The sequence below is a fragment of the Gymnogyps californianus genome, chromosome 8 (assembly GCF_018139145.2).
Source record: "Gymnogyps californianus isolate 813 chromosome 8, ASM1813914v2, whole genome shotgun sequence".
NCBI classification, from domain to species: Eukaryota; Metazoa; Chordata; class Aves; order Accipitriformes; family Cathartidae; genus Gymnogyps; species Gymnogyps californianus.
In genome coordinates this window covers 22,127,440-22,141,932 of record NC_059478.1, presented here as the reverse complement: position 1 = coordinate 22,141,932, position 14,493 = coordinate 22,127,440, and positions in this window count along the sequence as shown.

Sequence of the window (14,493 nt, the reverse complement as noted above, 5' to 3'; positions counted from 1 at the left end):
GACTTCCTGACTCATCTCTTCCTCCTGCTCTGCCAGCCAGTGGCCGTGTCTCTGCTAGGCACTGATTAGAAAGCCATGTAAAAAAGGGACAGACTTTTCAGAAGGACAGCTTAAAAACACAGCACTGTGAAACAAGAGTTGAAAAACCAAGTTTGCTAAGGGAGCAGCCTTTCTTTGCCCTCTCTCATTTGTGTTACAAATCTATGTACAGTAGGTATCAGCAAGAAATTGAAGGGCTGAAGACACCGAGTTCCACTTCTGAGCTACTAATGGTGAAGAGTGTGTGATTTCCATGCTTGTATCTGGTTAAATATTTGAATCACACTAATCCTCATTATTTCCATTAGAATGAAATTTGCTATTGCATGGATTAACTTTTTGTTCCTTATTTATGTAAATTGAAATTAAATCACTTGTTATTTAAAAAAATCGCTAAACAGAAGAGAAAAGTTTCATTTATACAGGTCTGGAACAGTGAAAATTCTGGCCAAAAATTAACTTTATACTGATTGTACCCACTTGTGCTATTATCTGTATTGCCACTTCTACTTCCATAACACCACCCAGTCCTAAAATAAGACAGTACCAAACAATATGCTGTTTCATTGTCATTATACTTTGAATTTCTAGAAGTGAAACATTGCTGTGTAGGGCATGTGTTCTTTGATAATGCCTCACATTTTAACACCAAGTTTGGCTTTTATCTCAGGTAACTAAGTCCTTTAGAACCTTAAAGAAAAATTGTACTGGGTAATTAGCAAATCCAGCAGTAGGATGACTTCCTTGCAAAAGAAAAAACCAGGAACTGAAACTCTCTCTCTTCTGGGTGTCTATAGGAAATGCACCACTGATGCTCATAAAACTGTGCACTAGATAACAGCATTGTTCCATGGTAGAATTCTGTTAAAAAAACAGAGTGGTCAGGGAGAATTTGATTTAAAGGATATGGCTTAAATATTAAATATAAAAACATTTTGTATCTGCTTCCCTAACAATAAATAGTTGGATTAGAGTGAACAGTAAACAGTAACAGTGAATGGTAAACAAATATCAACTGTGGAGACTGATTCAAGTACCAAGCCAAAAATAGTCCTCATAATTTCTGAAAGATGTGATTATATCACATTATGATATATTCTATATCTTCTATATATATTTTATACGTCTTATATATATATATAAATATATATATAAAATATGTATTTTTATGATTATATCCTAATGTTGGAATTCTAGGTTCAGGCCTCGTACTGATGCTTATTTGGGGAGGGAGGTGTCAGTATTTTTAAGTTATCTCTATTCTTCAACTGTGACCTGAAAGAAATTAATTGTCATGAATAAGGCTGAGTTTGTAAAAATACACAATTCAATATTTCTCTTTACTGGACAACTTAGTTGATTTCTAATTATTTGGTGGTTTCTTTTAGCTCTTAAATATTACTTTTGAACTAAGTTGCTTATGTGCATTTGGCCATCTAGTTCACTATACTTTTTCCCTGACCAGATGAATTTGAAGTAATCATACATGTTTGAACACAGAAGATCCTGTGAGAACACGAGCTAGTATTACATGAATGAAGATAGTGAGTGCACCAAAAAACACAAGCATTTCTCAATGCTGAATGCTTTCAAAATGTAAACTTCTACCTCTTCTCACAGAGACCACCCCTGCAGCCTCCCCACTCCGCTACCAAAACCTTGCCATGTACACCCAATACAATACTGCGTACACAAATATCACTTGACAGTAAGAGGAAGATCAAAACATGCATGGCAGATGTTGGTCATATCATTTCATGTTGCAATGGAAGGTTGTTGAAATTGATAGTAATCAGAGCATTATGAAGAGTAAACTAGAATAGAAAAGTAGCTGGTATAGATTTATCCTGAAATCAATAGATTATTAGTGAATGACATTAGCAGCATTTGCAGTCACCATTTCTGATTTTCATTATGATATGTTTTCCTGGTATTTCTACTGTTATGCAAACCTTAATGCTTACAAATGGTTCTTACGATACACAATGTTTGTTAATGTTTGTAAGGAACTGTCAATAGTCATTATGATTCTGACAGTGGAAGTGTTTCTTCTTGGTTAGACCCACGCACTAACATAAGGTCTTATTAAATTATCTGGGACTTCCTATATGTAACTACAGGTGGGAAAAAAAAGATCAAGATTTTACTGTATCTATATATATAGTGAAAAAAGAGGCAGACAGATAGATGAGTTGAAACAAGTTTTCACCTAGGTTGTGTTGTTTCCTTCCTATATCTTTCATCTGTTTGTTGGTTTTTAGTCTTTCTCATACTTTGGAGCAGAGACCTTGTTTGGTGATTATATATTATCTTCTTTGCCATGCACCTGACTAAAATATAAGCATAAAACTTTTCTTAAAATCTTAACGCCTGAGCCAAAGGGATACTAATATTTAAAAGATCACTTAAAAATCACTGTATGTACAAAATGGGACAGAGCTGTAGACATTGTGTTCATGATGCAGAGTGAAATAAGGAAAACAATAGTTTTTTAATCTCTTTTTTTGTGTCTTATATGATTAGATTGCTGCAGCTCATGGGCCTGTCATCTACCTTCCAGATTCAATACGTAGTCCCCAAGAACATGGGAAAAAAGCAGAGGGTAATGATCAGCACCTACAAGCAGGCAGGCAAAGCAGTGAGAGTATACATACTTTTTGTGAATACACTTCAATAAAAACTCAGAGCTTTGGGGTTCTTTGAAATGCTTGAAAAGAGAACTGCAGCAGAAGGAGGCTGTAATCCACAGTCACCTGAGATGGATTAGATATTTAAGAAATGCGACCCCTGACCAAACAGGTAATCCCTATTTCCCAGGTGTCAAGGTCAAAAAAAGCAAAAAAGAAGCAAAAATTACGCTCTTATCAACTCAGGAAAAACAAATGAACAAGCAGGGTAAATTATTTTCTGTTGATTACTCTGTGTAATATATACGTTTTGATTTCTGACCCTCAAAAGAGAGGTATAGCAAAGACTGGCAATTTAAAAAATGTTAGCATAAAATGTAGCATATATCATTATGCACAATTTTTATAGATATATTTACTTGTGAATAACTGTAGACTAATAATAGTCCTATCTTGCTCTGAAAATGAAAAATCTTACCGGGGCTGTTAATTCAGACTCTTGTTTAAGAACAGGCTCTAGTTCCTGTCTGTGGTGTTTATGGGTCATGCATTTAGTGGCCAGCTTTGACCGCTGATTCTAATGCAAACAAAACAGCACCATTCATTACTAGCCACCCCTTTTGCTACTCTGGCAGTTAATTTTCCAGCAGACATACTTAAGTAAAATAAAAGTAGTTGTATTGCCCCTGACACAGGTCAAATTATCGATTGGGTGCTTTTTAGCCCTCAAACAATATTCTACAAATAGAAGAAACTATCCACAAGCCTTAAAACTTTTCAAAAGTCATTGAAGTTGTAGCTTATAAAATTTTAATGTGAAATGTTCTGTCACACATTTTGTTTAGATTAACATTGATATAAGTTGCAAAATAGCATGGACAGTAACATATAATTTGTATTTATGCTAATTTATTTAAAAACACTGGAGTTCAGGGGACAGAATTAGTGTGGATGAAAAGCAAATTACCTGAGATGGAAAAAAAGCATTCAGCATTTAAAATGTTAAGGAAAAAAGACAGAACACATTGGTGGTGCTTATTATTTTTGGATGAGATACCATTTCAAAGGAAACATCAAAATACCTCTACGGGCTAGTACGCTAAGGTAAGAAGACGGCTGCTCTTGATTTCTAATGCCTGAAGTCAGGTCAGGAATACCAGCTGTGATAAATTGTAAAACAAGTATGTATAGTTTGACAAGCCAAGCAAGGATTTGCTTTCTGGAATGTTTTAAATCTTTTGTTCTTTAGTTCTGTCCCTCAAAATCTCAAAGTTAGCTAAACAGAGCCCAAGATCAGGCATGGGGATTGTTGCAACACTGGAGCTTGTGCTGCACTTTGTGTGCACGTTATTCTCATCCTAAATCTTTAGCTGCTGAAGCTAAGCAGAAACTGTTGAACACCATAATCCTAATTAGGGAGGAGGAATATGAATGCAGCTCAGCAGTAACACTATATTACCAGTAACTAAAACGTGCTTTCCTCTCAAAAATATTTTTAATATCTACAGATAGATTACAACAATTACAGTCTATTAGGATTCTTTTATTATTTAAATCTTGCACTATGATAAAAGAATAGAGTCATTAAATGTAATTATGAAGAATTTAGATAAAGAAATTATTTGGAAGATATGTGTTTCTGAGAACAAAACCAGTAGTTTATCTGAGTATTTTCCATATAAAAAGAAAGCAGTTGTGTTATTACTATATTTACTCATGTACTACCTTATTATTGCCAGTATTATTCTTAATTCTGTTCTGTAGTGTAGCGGTACCATTTCCTTTTGAAAGGATAATATATTAGGAAAGACGGCTTCTAAAAAGTTTAAAGTTTTCAAAATGCATATGTGGTTGCACTGAAAAAAAAAATCTCATCTTCTTGTGGGAGATGTATAGAACCATATATGGTATATTGTTTGCTTTGTTAACCACATCTGTGTCCAGGCACTCAGCAAGTACATCTATCCAGATATATAGGACCACAGTTGGCAGCTGTAACGGTTCTGGTACACTGGGGAGAGAAGATGTGGGACCTGTGCAGGAACTTAGTGTCCCACACATCACTTCTGGGCAAAATCACGGTCGCAAAGTTCAGCTACTGGAAAAGAGGCTGAGAGAAAGCTCTGCCACAGCATTCATGAGTTATCTTAGGCAATCAGTATATGGGAAAACCTGAAAGAGACTTTGAAAAGCATTGACATGTAGACGGGATTCCTAATTTTAGCAGCAGGGTTTTGCTGCTGAACATTGGCTTTTTTTAAATAACCTCTGTAAGCTTCTTCCTCATATACATGCTTTTGAAAATTCACTCATAGATCTATAGGAAAAGCAGTCATCTGCAATTAGTCAACTTTTATGACACATTGCTATTTTTACATTGGGTTTAAAAAAAATCAGTATCTTAAGGTGATTTAGAACTATAATGCTCAGGCTAAACCCTGGACTTTTTAAGTCAGTGACAAATAACATACTGTTCTTTTAATGGTACCAGAATTTGACTCAAGTTTGAGAAGATGCTCTAGGCCTCTATATTTTTAATATAAACATATGAGTAATAAAGGGTATCCAGATTGCTATCCAAGAAATGAAGCAACTTCTGGAAGATGGAAACAACTCATTCCCTTCTCTCCCCTTGTTGTGGTTTAACCCCAGCCGGCAGCTAAGCACCATGCAGCCACTCGCTCACTCTCCCCACCCGGTGGGATGGGGGAGAGAATCAGAAAAAAAGTAAAACTCGTGGGTTGAGATAAAGACAGTTTAATAGGACAGAAAAGAAGAAAATAATGATAATGATAATAATAATAATAAAATGAAAATAATAACACTAAAAGAATTAGAATATACAAAACAAGTGATGCACAATGCAACTGCTCACCACTCGCCAACTGATGCCCAGTCAGTTCCCGAGCAGTGATCCACCCCTCCCAGCCAACTCCCCCCATTTTATGTACTGGGCATGATGTCGTATGGTATGGAGTATTCCTTTGGCCAGTTTGGGTCAGCTGTCCTGGTTGTGTCCCCTCCCAACTTCTTGTGCCCCTCCAGCCTTCTTGCTGGCTGGGCATGAGAAGCTGAAAAATCCTTGACTGAGTATAAACATTACTTAGCAACAACTAAAAACATCAGTGTGTTATCAACACTATTCTCCTACTAAATCCAAAACATGACACTATACCAGCTACCAGGAAGAAAATTAACTCTATTCCAGCTGAAACCAGGACACCTCTATTGCTTTGTCTTTAGTGTTGAAGCTATGTTCTGTGCAAACTAGTTTTAAAAATGAACGCAGCTTCTGTTTGGTGTTCACTTCATCCACTTATGTATTTATCATCCTTTCTTGTGCAGTGCAAACAACAGAATATTTTAAAAGGCCATTGTTTAATGACAGTGTGCATACATAGCTCTGGTAAAACATTTATAATGTTTTACATATTATTATTACAGTTGGAAAACCTTAAAAAAATCATATTGAAAAGGCTGCAAAGTTCTGGGACTTGAAATACATTTATGAAATATTTTTTCTTGTAGAGTCAGGTCTTCTTGTGTCTGTACCTTATTCACCCTCTAAGTATCTGTGAAGAAGACTATAGTAGACTGAGGAAAGCACTGAACAGTCCTGGCTACACATACCTGTCTTCCGTATGCTGACTTTACTTTCCATTCAAAATAAATTCGATTATTCGGCAACGTTTAGGTATTTACCTCTGGAAGGCTTCAGTGAACCTGCTTGTACATGAAAGAGATATAAAACTTTCCCTTACGTGGTTTGGAGGAAATTCCTGGATGCTGAGCTCGGTGTAAATCAGGAGTAAAAGCGGTTTATTAGTGGAGCTGGGATAAGCGAAGCATGTGGCCACTGATTTGGATAGCTGACATAAGGTAAAATCCTTTTGCCTTCCCTAGATGAGCACTTCTGCTGCAATCAGCAGGAATTATTTATGTGCTTATTATTACATTTAGATTTGTAGTGCTTAAATCCATGCATGTAAGCACATTTGGAAACTCCTTGTGGCGATGCAACATTTTGCCACCTTTCTTTCAATGTTGTTTTGGTTGTGTTACTTTGATTGCTTTCTTAAAGATCAGTCATTCTTAATCAACTGTATTTATATGATTATTTAAATGATATCTAGTTATGCAATTAGTGTTTAGTTATGCAAAAAGTGTTTAGTCATCATCTGTTTTGAACATTGAATTGCAATTTGAAAATTGAACTTGTTTATCTTACGGATATTTAAACATCTTTCTCAGGTACATGTCCCCCATTTTTTATGGTTGTACTAAACCATGAAAAAAAATAACAAAAATGAACATACTTCTTGAGAGAATTTTGATGAAAATACATGTACAAACATAGTATACAAACTTACAGAATAGGGCTGGGCCACAATGCTCAGATGTATATTGTACTTCCCGCCTAGACACCATGATTCAAAATCATGATGCAGGAACTCCTGCCAAATTGATTTTGTTTCAGAACTGCATAGAAGTGCCCTTATAATGACTCAAAAATTAAAGTCTAAATATTTTGATGAGGATAGTTTCATTACATTAGGCACAGTTTAACTTATCCTACTCAGTGTAAATGAGACTAGGATAAGATAAGATGAACCCACTTTATTTCCACTGTTTATTACAGTCTTGAATCTGATAAAATACTTAGCATTGATCACTGGGGATGTTGAAAAGCACACAAAGGAATACAGGCAGTAGATGGTAAATGATTAGAATTTTTTCTGCAAATGTATTACATTTCAGAGGTTAAGTGGGTAAGGGAAAAAATGCACTGAATATTCACCTTTGAGAGTAGATAGAAAATTTGGTTCTCAATGTAATCATGTCCAAAAATCATTCTGTTTTCACAGCTGCATGCCACTGCATGCCATTTTAAACTTTGCATTTTGGCACTGGTAGGGAACAGAAGGTTAAAACATGTGGAACAAAGAGATTCTCTCACCTCCTTGCTAATATTGGAATTGAAAAAGGCCTCACAGAGGCTGGACTGTGAATTTAATTAAGCATCTTTTTAAAGGGGATCGTAAGAGGGAAGAATTTCCTTTCTATTCCTGTGACAACTTCTTGGAATACAGTCATTAAATATTGGTTGGGAGAGGAAGGAAGCTGAGAGTGAGTGGACAGATGTGTAGTTCCATTCTTACTGCTTGCTGACCACAGCATCCAACCCAGAGAAGGAAAAGGTGAAAAAAAGTAATTTATTGGTGGTATAACCCAGCTACAAATCACTGTTTCCCAGAACTCAGGAGATCAGGATGATTCATATCCAGAGCTCTTCTTGGGACTGCTTCTACAATGGTGCAGTCCAAGTCCCTGTGCTTTATGACTGGGATGAAAGTCTCAGTCTAGCCCTAAGCCATCATTGATAAGTTATTGAAAATCTGGCAGTAAAGAAGTCACTACTGTTTCTGAGTTGATAAAAAGATAAAAATGACTTTGTTTTTTCTGCTGTTCAAAAGTCCAGCTGACAAAAGAATTGCTTCTTTTCAACTTTATTTCCAGCAATATTTTCTGAGTCAACTTGACCATTTCCCCTTTTGATATGAAAGTAATTCTGTAAAGGGAAGTCACTGAACCAGAAAACATACATTTGGTCTCTCTGATTTCTAGCATTCACGACCAATTGGATGCTTATAGAAGTCAGTGAAAAATAATCCCATTTGATTCACTCCTCATTTTAAGTTATTTACAATACAGAGTATGCTGACTAGCACTTTCTTGTGCTGTGTGAAAGTATTAGGTTTTGACTCACAAAGATAGCTGTGGGAAAAAAGCTGTAAATATTACTGAAAATGTGTGCCTTTGCTCCCTTTCTAAAGAGGAATAAAGAATTTAATTCACACCAGAAATGATACAAAGAATATTCTTCCAATTCATTTTTATTTGATCATAAACTAAGATCTTGAAAGAAGAATCTCCTGTGTAAACTGCTCTCCTCACAAGACATTACATTTTTTGCAAGTTCTACTGCAAAGAACACTATTTGAAGTATTTGTTTTTCTATGCTTATGCTAGTTTGTTCAGAATACTGACTTCTAAACTTATTTTCTGGGTCACATAGTTTCTCTTTTCAAAGCAAATCTGATCTTCCTCCATGTGCAAAGCTAATGTACATGAAGTCAAATTCTGTGGCATCAGTAAGGGCCAGGCATCAGTTGAGAAAGGGAAATTAGCCCTTGATTCTGACGCTGTTCTTCTGGCTTACATAGATTTCTCATTGAACTCAAAGAGTGATTTCAAATAGAGCAGAACATCTTTGAGAAGTACAACTATGAATTGACTCAGAGAAGAAAACCAAGATCTAAACATGACAGATAACTGAACAAATTAACTTCAGAACATTGGCACAAAGATACAAGAATATATGGAAATGTTTTCCAGGAACTCTTAGAGATAGGAGGCAAAATCATCTCTGCATTAACTTTTATATTGTTGTAGGCAGCCTGCCTTAAGACAAGATTTAGGATCAGAGCACATTCATAATCATTCCATAATACATTTTTAAAATTATCCTCTTCTATGTTACCCCTTCCATTTCTGCTAAACAAGTTTCTTCTTTCCGAGACACCCCAAGGAAAACCAGGAAGTTTCACTGATCCTGATATTGTGCAAAGAAAGCTTTTCTTTAATTTGGAATAGAAGTGTCCTGTGTTCAGTTAATACACAGAGGCTGTAAGAAATTATGAACCTAGACCATAGCATCTTTTAAAAAAGTGATTTAACTCAGGACATCTTTGCTGTAATTTTCTGACATACAGTCACAGTTGAAGAAATTGCAGTTGCAGAGAAGATCATGAAGAATATTTTTTAATTCAGTCATCTTCTTCTGTATTTATTGGTATCTTCTCTGAGATTTATCATTCTGTATCTTTCCTCAGAATTATTTTGATATTCTGCAGGTTTTGTATGGGTAACTGTGTTTACCAATCTTGTTACTTTTTTAATATGTTTTTCTAGAAATTGCAGAATTGAAACCTTTAATATCCCCATAAGAAACCAAGATTTTGGAAAATATTTGTAAGGAGTTGGCAGTAATGAACATGGTAAACCACAAACAAAAATATTAAAGCAAATATGAAGTAGAGTCATGAGAACTTGGAAAACCTGCCCAGCAAGCCAATGTTTAACTTTCAGAACTCATAAACTCAAGTAGGAGCTGAGAATTCCATAGCATTTATTACTTTGTCTTGAATTTTATTTTTTGTGTCATTTTAAAATAGCAACAGCAATGGTCCAATATGGTTCCTTTGCAATTGAAAATAATTTGCTGAATGACATCAATGTACATCAGATGAAGATCTGTCAGTTATCTTAAAGCAGTATAAACAGTTAATCCTAGGGATTCTCAATGCAAAGACATTTAGAGGGTTTTTTTCTTCTTTTTTTTGTGTTTTGTTTTGGTTTGTTTTATGTCTTTCAGATATGAATGGTCCAAACCAACCTGCTTATTAGATTTTTATAAGATTTTAAGATTTGTTCATATTTGCATTGTGAAGCTGCTTCCTTTTCATTTACCCTGTACACGCACATTATTAGCTATAGCATTGGTGATTTCAATAAAGCTGATGTACATTTTCAAGGAAAAAAAAGTTCTAGTAGTGGCAAATGAAACCTTTTTTGTGGTCTCTGCCTGTCTGCTTGCCATTTTTACACAGGATGAAGTGGAAAATTATTCTTGTGAAATCCTTAATTTACTATGATTACCATTGAACTTCCAGAACTTGTCTTCTCACTATTAATGATACCCCATTCATCAACTGAAACTTGTTTCTAAGGGAACCTAACTGTCAGGACTTTTTCTTTCATTGACCAGCACCATTAGACTTATTTGAACCAAGAAGAGATGTAGCCATTTTGTTCCCCAAGCCACTATGTGATGACTATTTTTGACAACTTTCCATTAGTTGTTACAGCCTGTTACCTGAAAGACACATACTATGCCCTCTCATTTTTTTCTCATTGTTATCATTCTTAGTCTAAAATAAAAGCAATTTTAGACTGAAAGTGCATGGATGGTTTTTGTGCAGGAAGAAACAAAAATCCAAGTACTCTTGCACCGTGTGCAGGGTGATTGCTTAGTGATAGTGGCTTCTAACTGAGATTTAGTCAAAAAAATATTTATTGCTTACCAATAGCAAAAATATATGTATTGAAAACAGCAAGAAAGTTTGAAAAGCTTTCAAATCAGGAATGCTTGGATTCTTTTATCTTTTGTACAAAATAATTTTTCTTTCAGCACATTTTTTTTACTTTAGTCAGAAGCATTAGTCAAAATATTACAGATAATGAAAAAAAGAGTAAGAATTAAAGGCCAAAACATAAGCATTACTTTCAATCTTTTTAACTTCTTTTTTTTGTTTTGAGGGTAAATAATTGGATATTCATACACATAATGAAAAGAACCTGTGATAAGAACACTTGAAGAAAAAGAATAGAAAATGTAAAAACTTAGATTAGTCCAGTTTGTGACAGGAAGATTTTGTATATGATTTTGTACTAATGTTAATGTAATTTGGAAAGTTGTGCAAAAGCATAGCCGCATGGCCGCACATACTGACATACTGATAATTTTCCCTCTCTTATATTGACAACAGATCCTGTATCAACCACTGGCGAAAAAGGTCACCTTAAAACTGAAATTATTATTTTTGGAATGTCCTGGTTTCAGCTGGGATAGAGTTAATTTTTTTCTTAGTAGCTGGTACAGTGCTGTGTTTTGGATTTAGTGTGAGAATAATGTTGGTAACACACTGATGTTTTAGTTGTTGCTAAGTAGCGCTTATCCTAAGTTAAGGACTTTCCAGTTTCCCATGCTCTGCCAGCAAGCAGGTGTGCAAGAAGCTGGGAGGCAGTACAGCCAGGACAGCTGACCTGAACTAGCCAAAGGGGTATTCCATACCATGGAACGTCATGCCCAGTATATAAACGGGGCGGGGGGGGGGGGGGGAGTTGGTCAGGAGGGGCTGATCGCTGCTACTAAGAAGAAAATTAACTCTATCCCAGCCGAAACCAGGACAGCGTTGGTCAGTGGGTGGTGAGCAATTGCATTGTGCATCACTTGTATTTTCTTAGGTTTTATTTCTCTCTTTTTTATGTTATATTCCTTTTCATTACAATAATTGTTATTATTATATTTTTATTATTATTAGGTAGTATTATATTTTATTTTACTTTAGTTATTAAACTGCTCTTATCTCAACCCACGAGTTTTACTTTTTTTTCCCCCAATCCTCCTCCCGTTCCCACTGAGAGGGGGGAGGGGAGAGCAGCTGCAGGGTGTTTAGTTGCTGGCTGGAGTGAAACCACGACATGGAATAACTGTGACAATTATAATGCCAAAATAAGCCAGAGGTAGAGTGGCATAGCAATGCTCTTTAGAGAGAGATGAAGCCTGTTCTTCAATTATTTTTTATTTCTCTTTTTTCTAAGATTTACTACATATAGAGCTATAATTGCTAACAGCTTGGTTATGAAAGCAAAATAAATTATCTACAGCTGTGTAAATAACAGTGACTGAACCAAAAAATTAGGGGGAAAATCAAGTTTGGGTCAAGCAGAAATTGAAATTTTTAAAATCTGTATTAATTTAAACAGAATCCAAAAATATTTCAGTGGACTTGATGGAAACACAGTATTTCATTTAAAAAAAATATTTAACTCTTCAAAACATTCCTATATCTACTTTCAAATTTAACCAAAATTGTATAGGTATTGTCCTATTTGCCAAAAAATAAATAAATTCCCTCTGCTGTAGAATTTGTGTTTCTCTTCATTCTTATTTCAGACCATTTTGAATCATGCTGTGGTGAAAGCACATCTTTTGCACACAATCTTATTTCCTATCCCTTCAGAAATAGGAATTTCTGTCTTCCTATGGAATAATGTAATTCCAAATATCATCTGCCTGCTGTCAGAATGTATTTCCCTTGACAGTTAGACATTGCCACAATTATCCATTATGTTGGCATTTCAGTTTCTTTTGAACTGTATGATGCATCTAGTTGCTACAACTGTTTCCAAATCATCAGACAGTTTTCTTGCTTAATGTGGTCCATGGAGGGCAGGAATCAATTATCCTGGTTCAGGGATCCTGCATGTATCTGCATTGCAGGATTGTCAGGTGCGGATTCATACTGTTACTCAGCATTACATCCTTACAAAAGGCATTCAGAAGTTGGAAAGCTGAAAATGACAGGGCTCAAATGTAAATATCCTGCTAGCAATGCTGGTTATAAAAAAGAGAATTGACGTCCCATAGGAGAATATCCTTAAAGTCCCCTACTTTAAGGTTCCTAGTCATCCTAGCCTGTATTAGATAGCTGAACAGTGAGGGACACAATGCAGACTGGGTTGTGTCAATGCTGTCTCTAATGGTCTAAACACTGTAGCTGTGCTGGTCAGAAAGAAAAGTCTTCCTTTGCTCAGCAATATGTAGTTCTAGGACATCTTGGAGTGCATAAATCTAGTATTAATAAACTCGGAATGATGACCAACGAAAACCTTTTGGGGGGTGAAAAATCTTTTGACAGTGGTCCTAAGGAGAGCCAGAGAACATGGAAGCAGCCTCAAAACCTAGAGCTTAAAACCTAGCGTATAGACTCTGCACAAGATCACGAGCTTAAAACCTCATGCATCTAAGCATGTGGGACCTATTCATAGAAGCCGAATGAAGGCTCTCTGCAGGGGAAGCCAGGCTGGACCTGAGACATGGGAATTTTATATTGTCTGTGACGGAATCAGAGTCCTAGTCCTTACCCTGTTGACTGAATCCCATGAGTTCGATACTCCCCAAGAATGGTATCTATTTTTATAGAAAAAAGGAAGTATCCATTTCCCTTCCTAATAACTCAGCTATTAATTACTTCAACAAATGATTTCATCTTAAACACAGTCTTTCCAATTTACTATGAAAAACCTCCATTCATGTTTCTTTTCTAAATTTTTTTAAAATAATTCCAAAGTAGTACCTGATATCATAGAAGCGTAAGGTATTTAAGGAAACAGAAGAGTTCTGAGTGATTGAAGTGTCACCAAATTTTGTTTAAACAACTTTTGTTAAACTTTTACTAAAATTTGTGTTTGTTTATCCAATCCCGACGCATACAAAAAGGATAATAAACCTGACTGTAATACTAAATATAGGTGTTCCTTACAGGCATTCAGAATGTCAGTTAAATTTTGCAAATTTTACTTATTTTACCATGAATTCATAAAATTTCCACAATACACTGTTTTATCTAGAACTTTGCACCCAAGAGACAAATGAACCTAGTTTAACGAGTATGTTTGATCCTCCAGAGTACTTGTGCCATGGTAGTTAAATCACAAATGTATTTGCATTCTCCTGTATAAGTTTATGATATTGTATCAGACTTTGCCTTTAAAATTAATGAGCTAAGTATTTCCAAGAGATAACCTTCTAGAATTTTATCATATCGTCTAATTATGTCTCTATAGCCTACATATCATCTCTTTGAATTAGTCAGTCTTTGTTCAGTAAGATCAGTCTGATGAGAGTGGACAATACATTTGAGGCAAAAGAATACACTGAGGGACAGTTCCTCAAAACTACTGACTATAAATATGAATAACTTTGAGTTTGTATTAGCCAATTATCCATGTAAAGGAAATATTTTATAACAACTGGATAAAATTGTTGTTTTCAGTAGAATGAACATTTAATGACATTGAACAAAAGCATTCGCCTTTTTAATAATTTTGTTCTTTAAATAGTTCCTTTTTTTTTTAAATATATAAATGATTGTGAAAAGAGTGGCAGCGCACTTAAAAATCTTCTAAATACCTACAATAC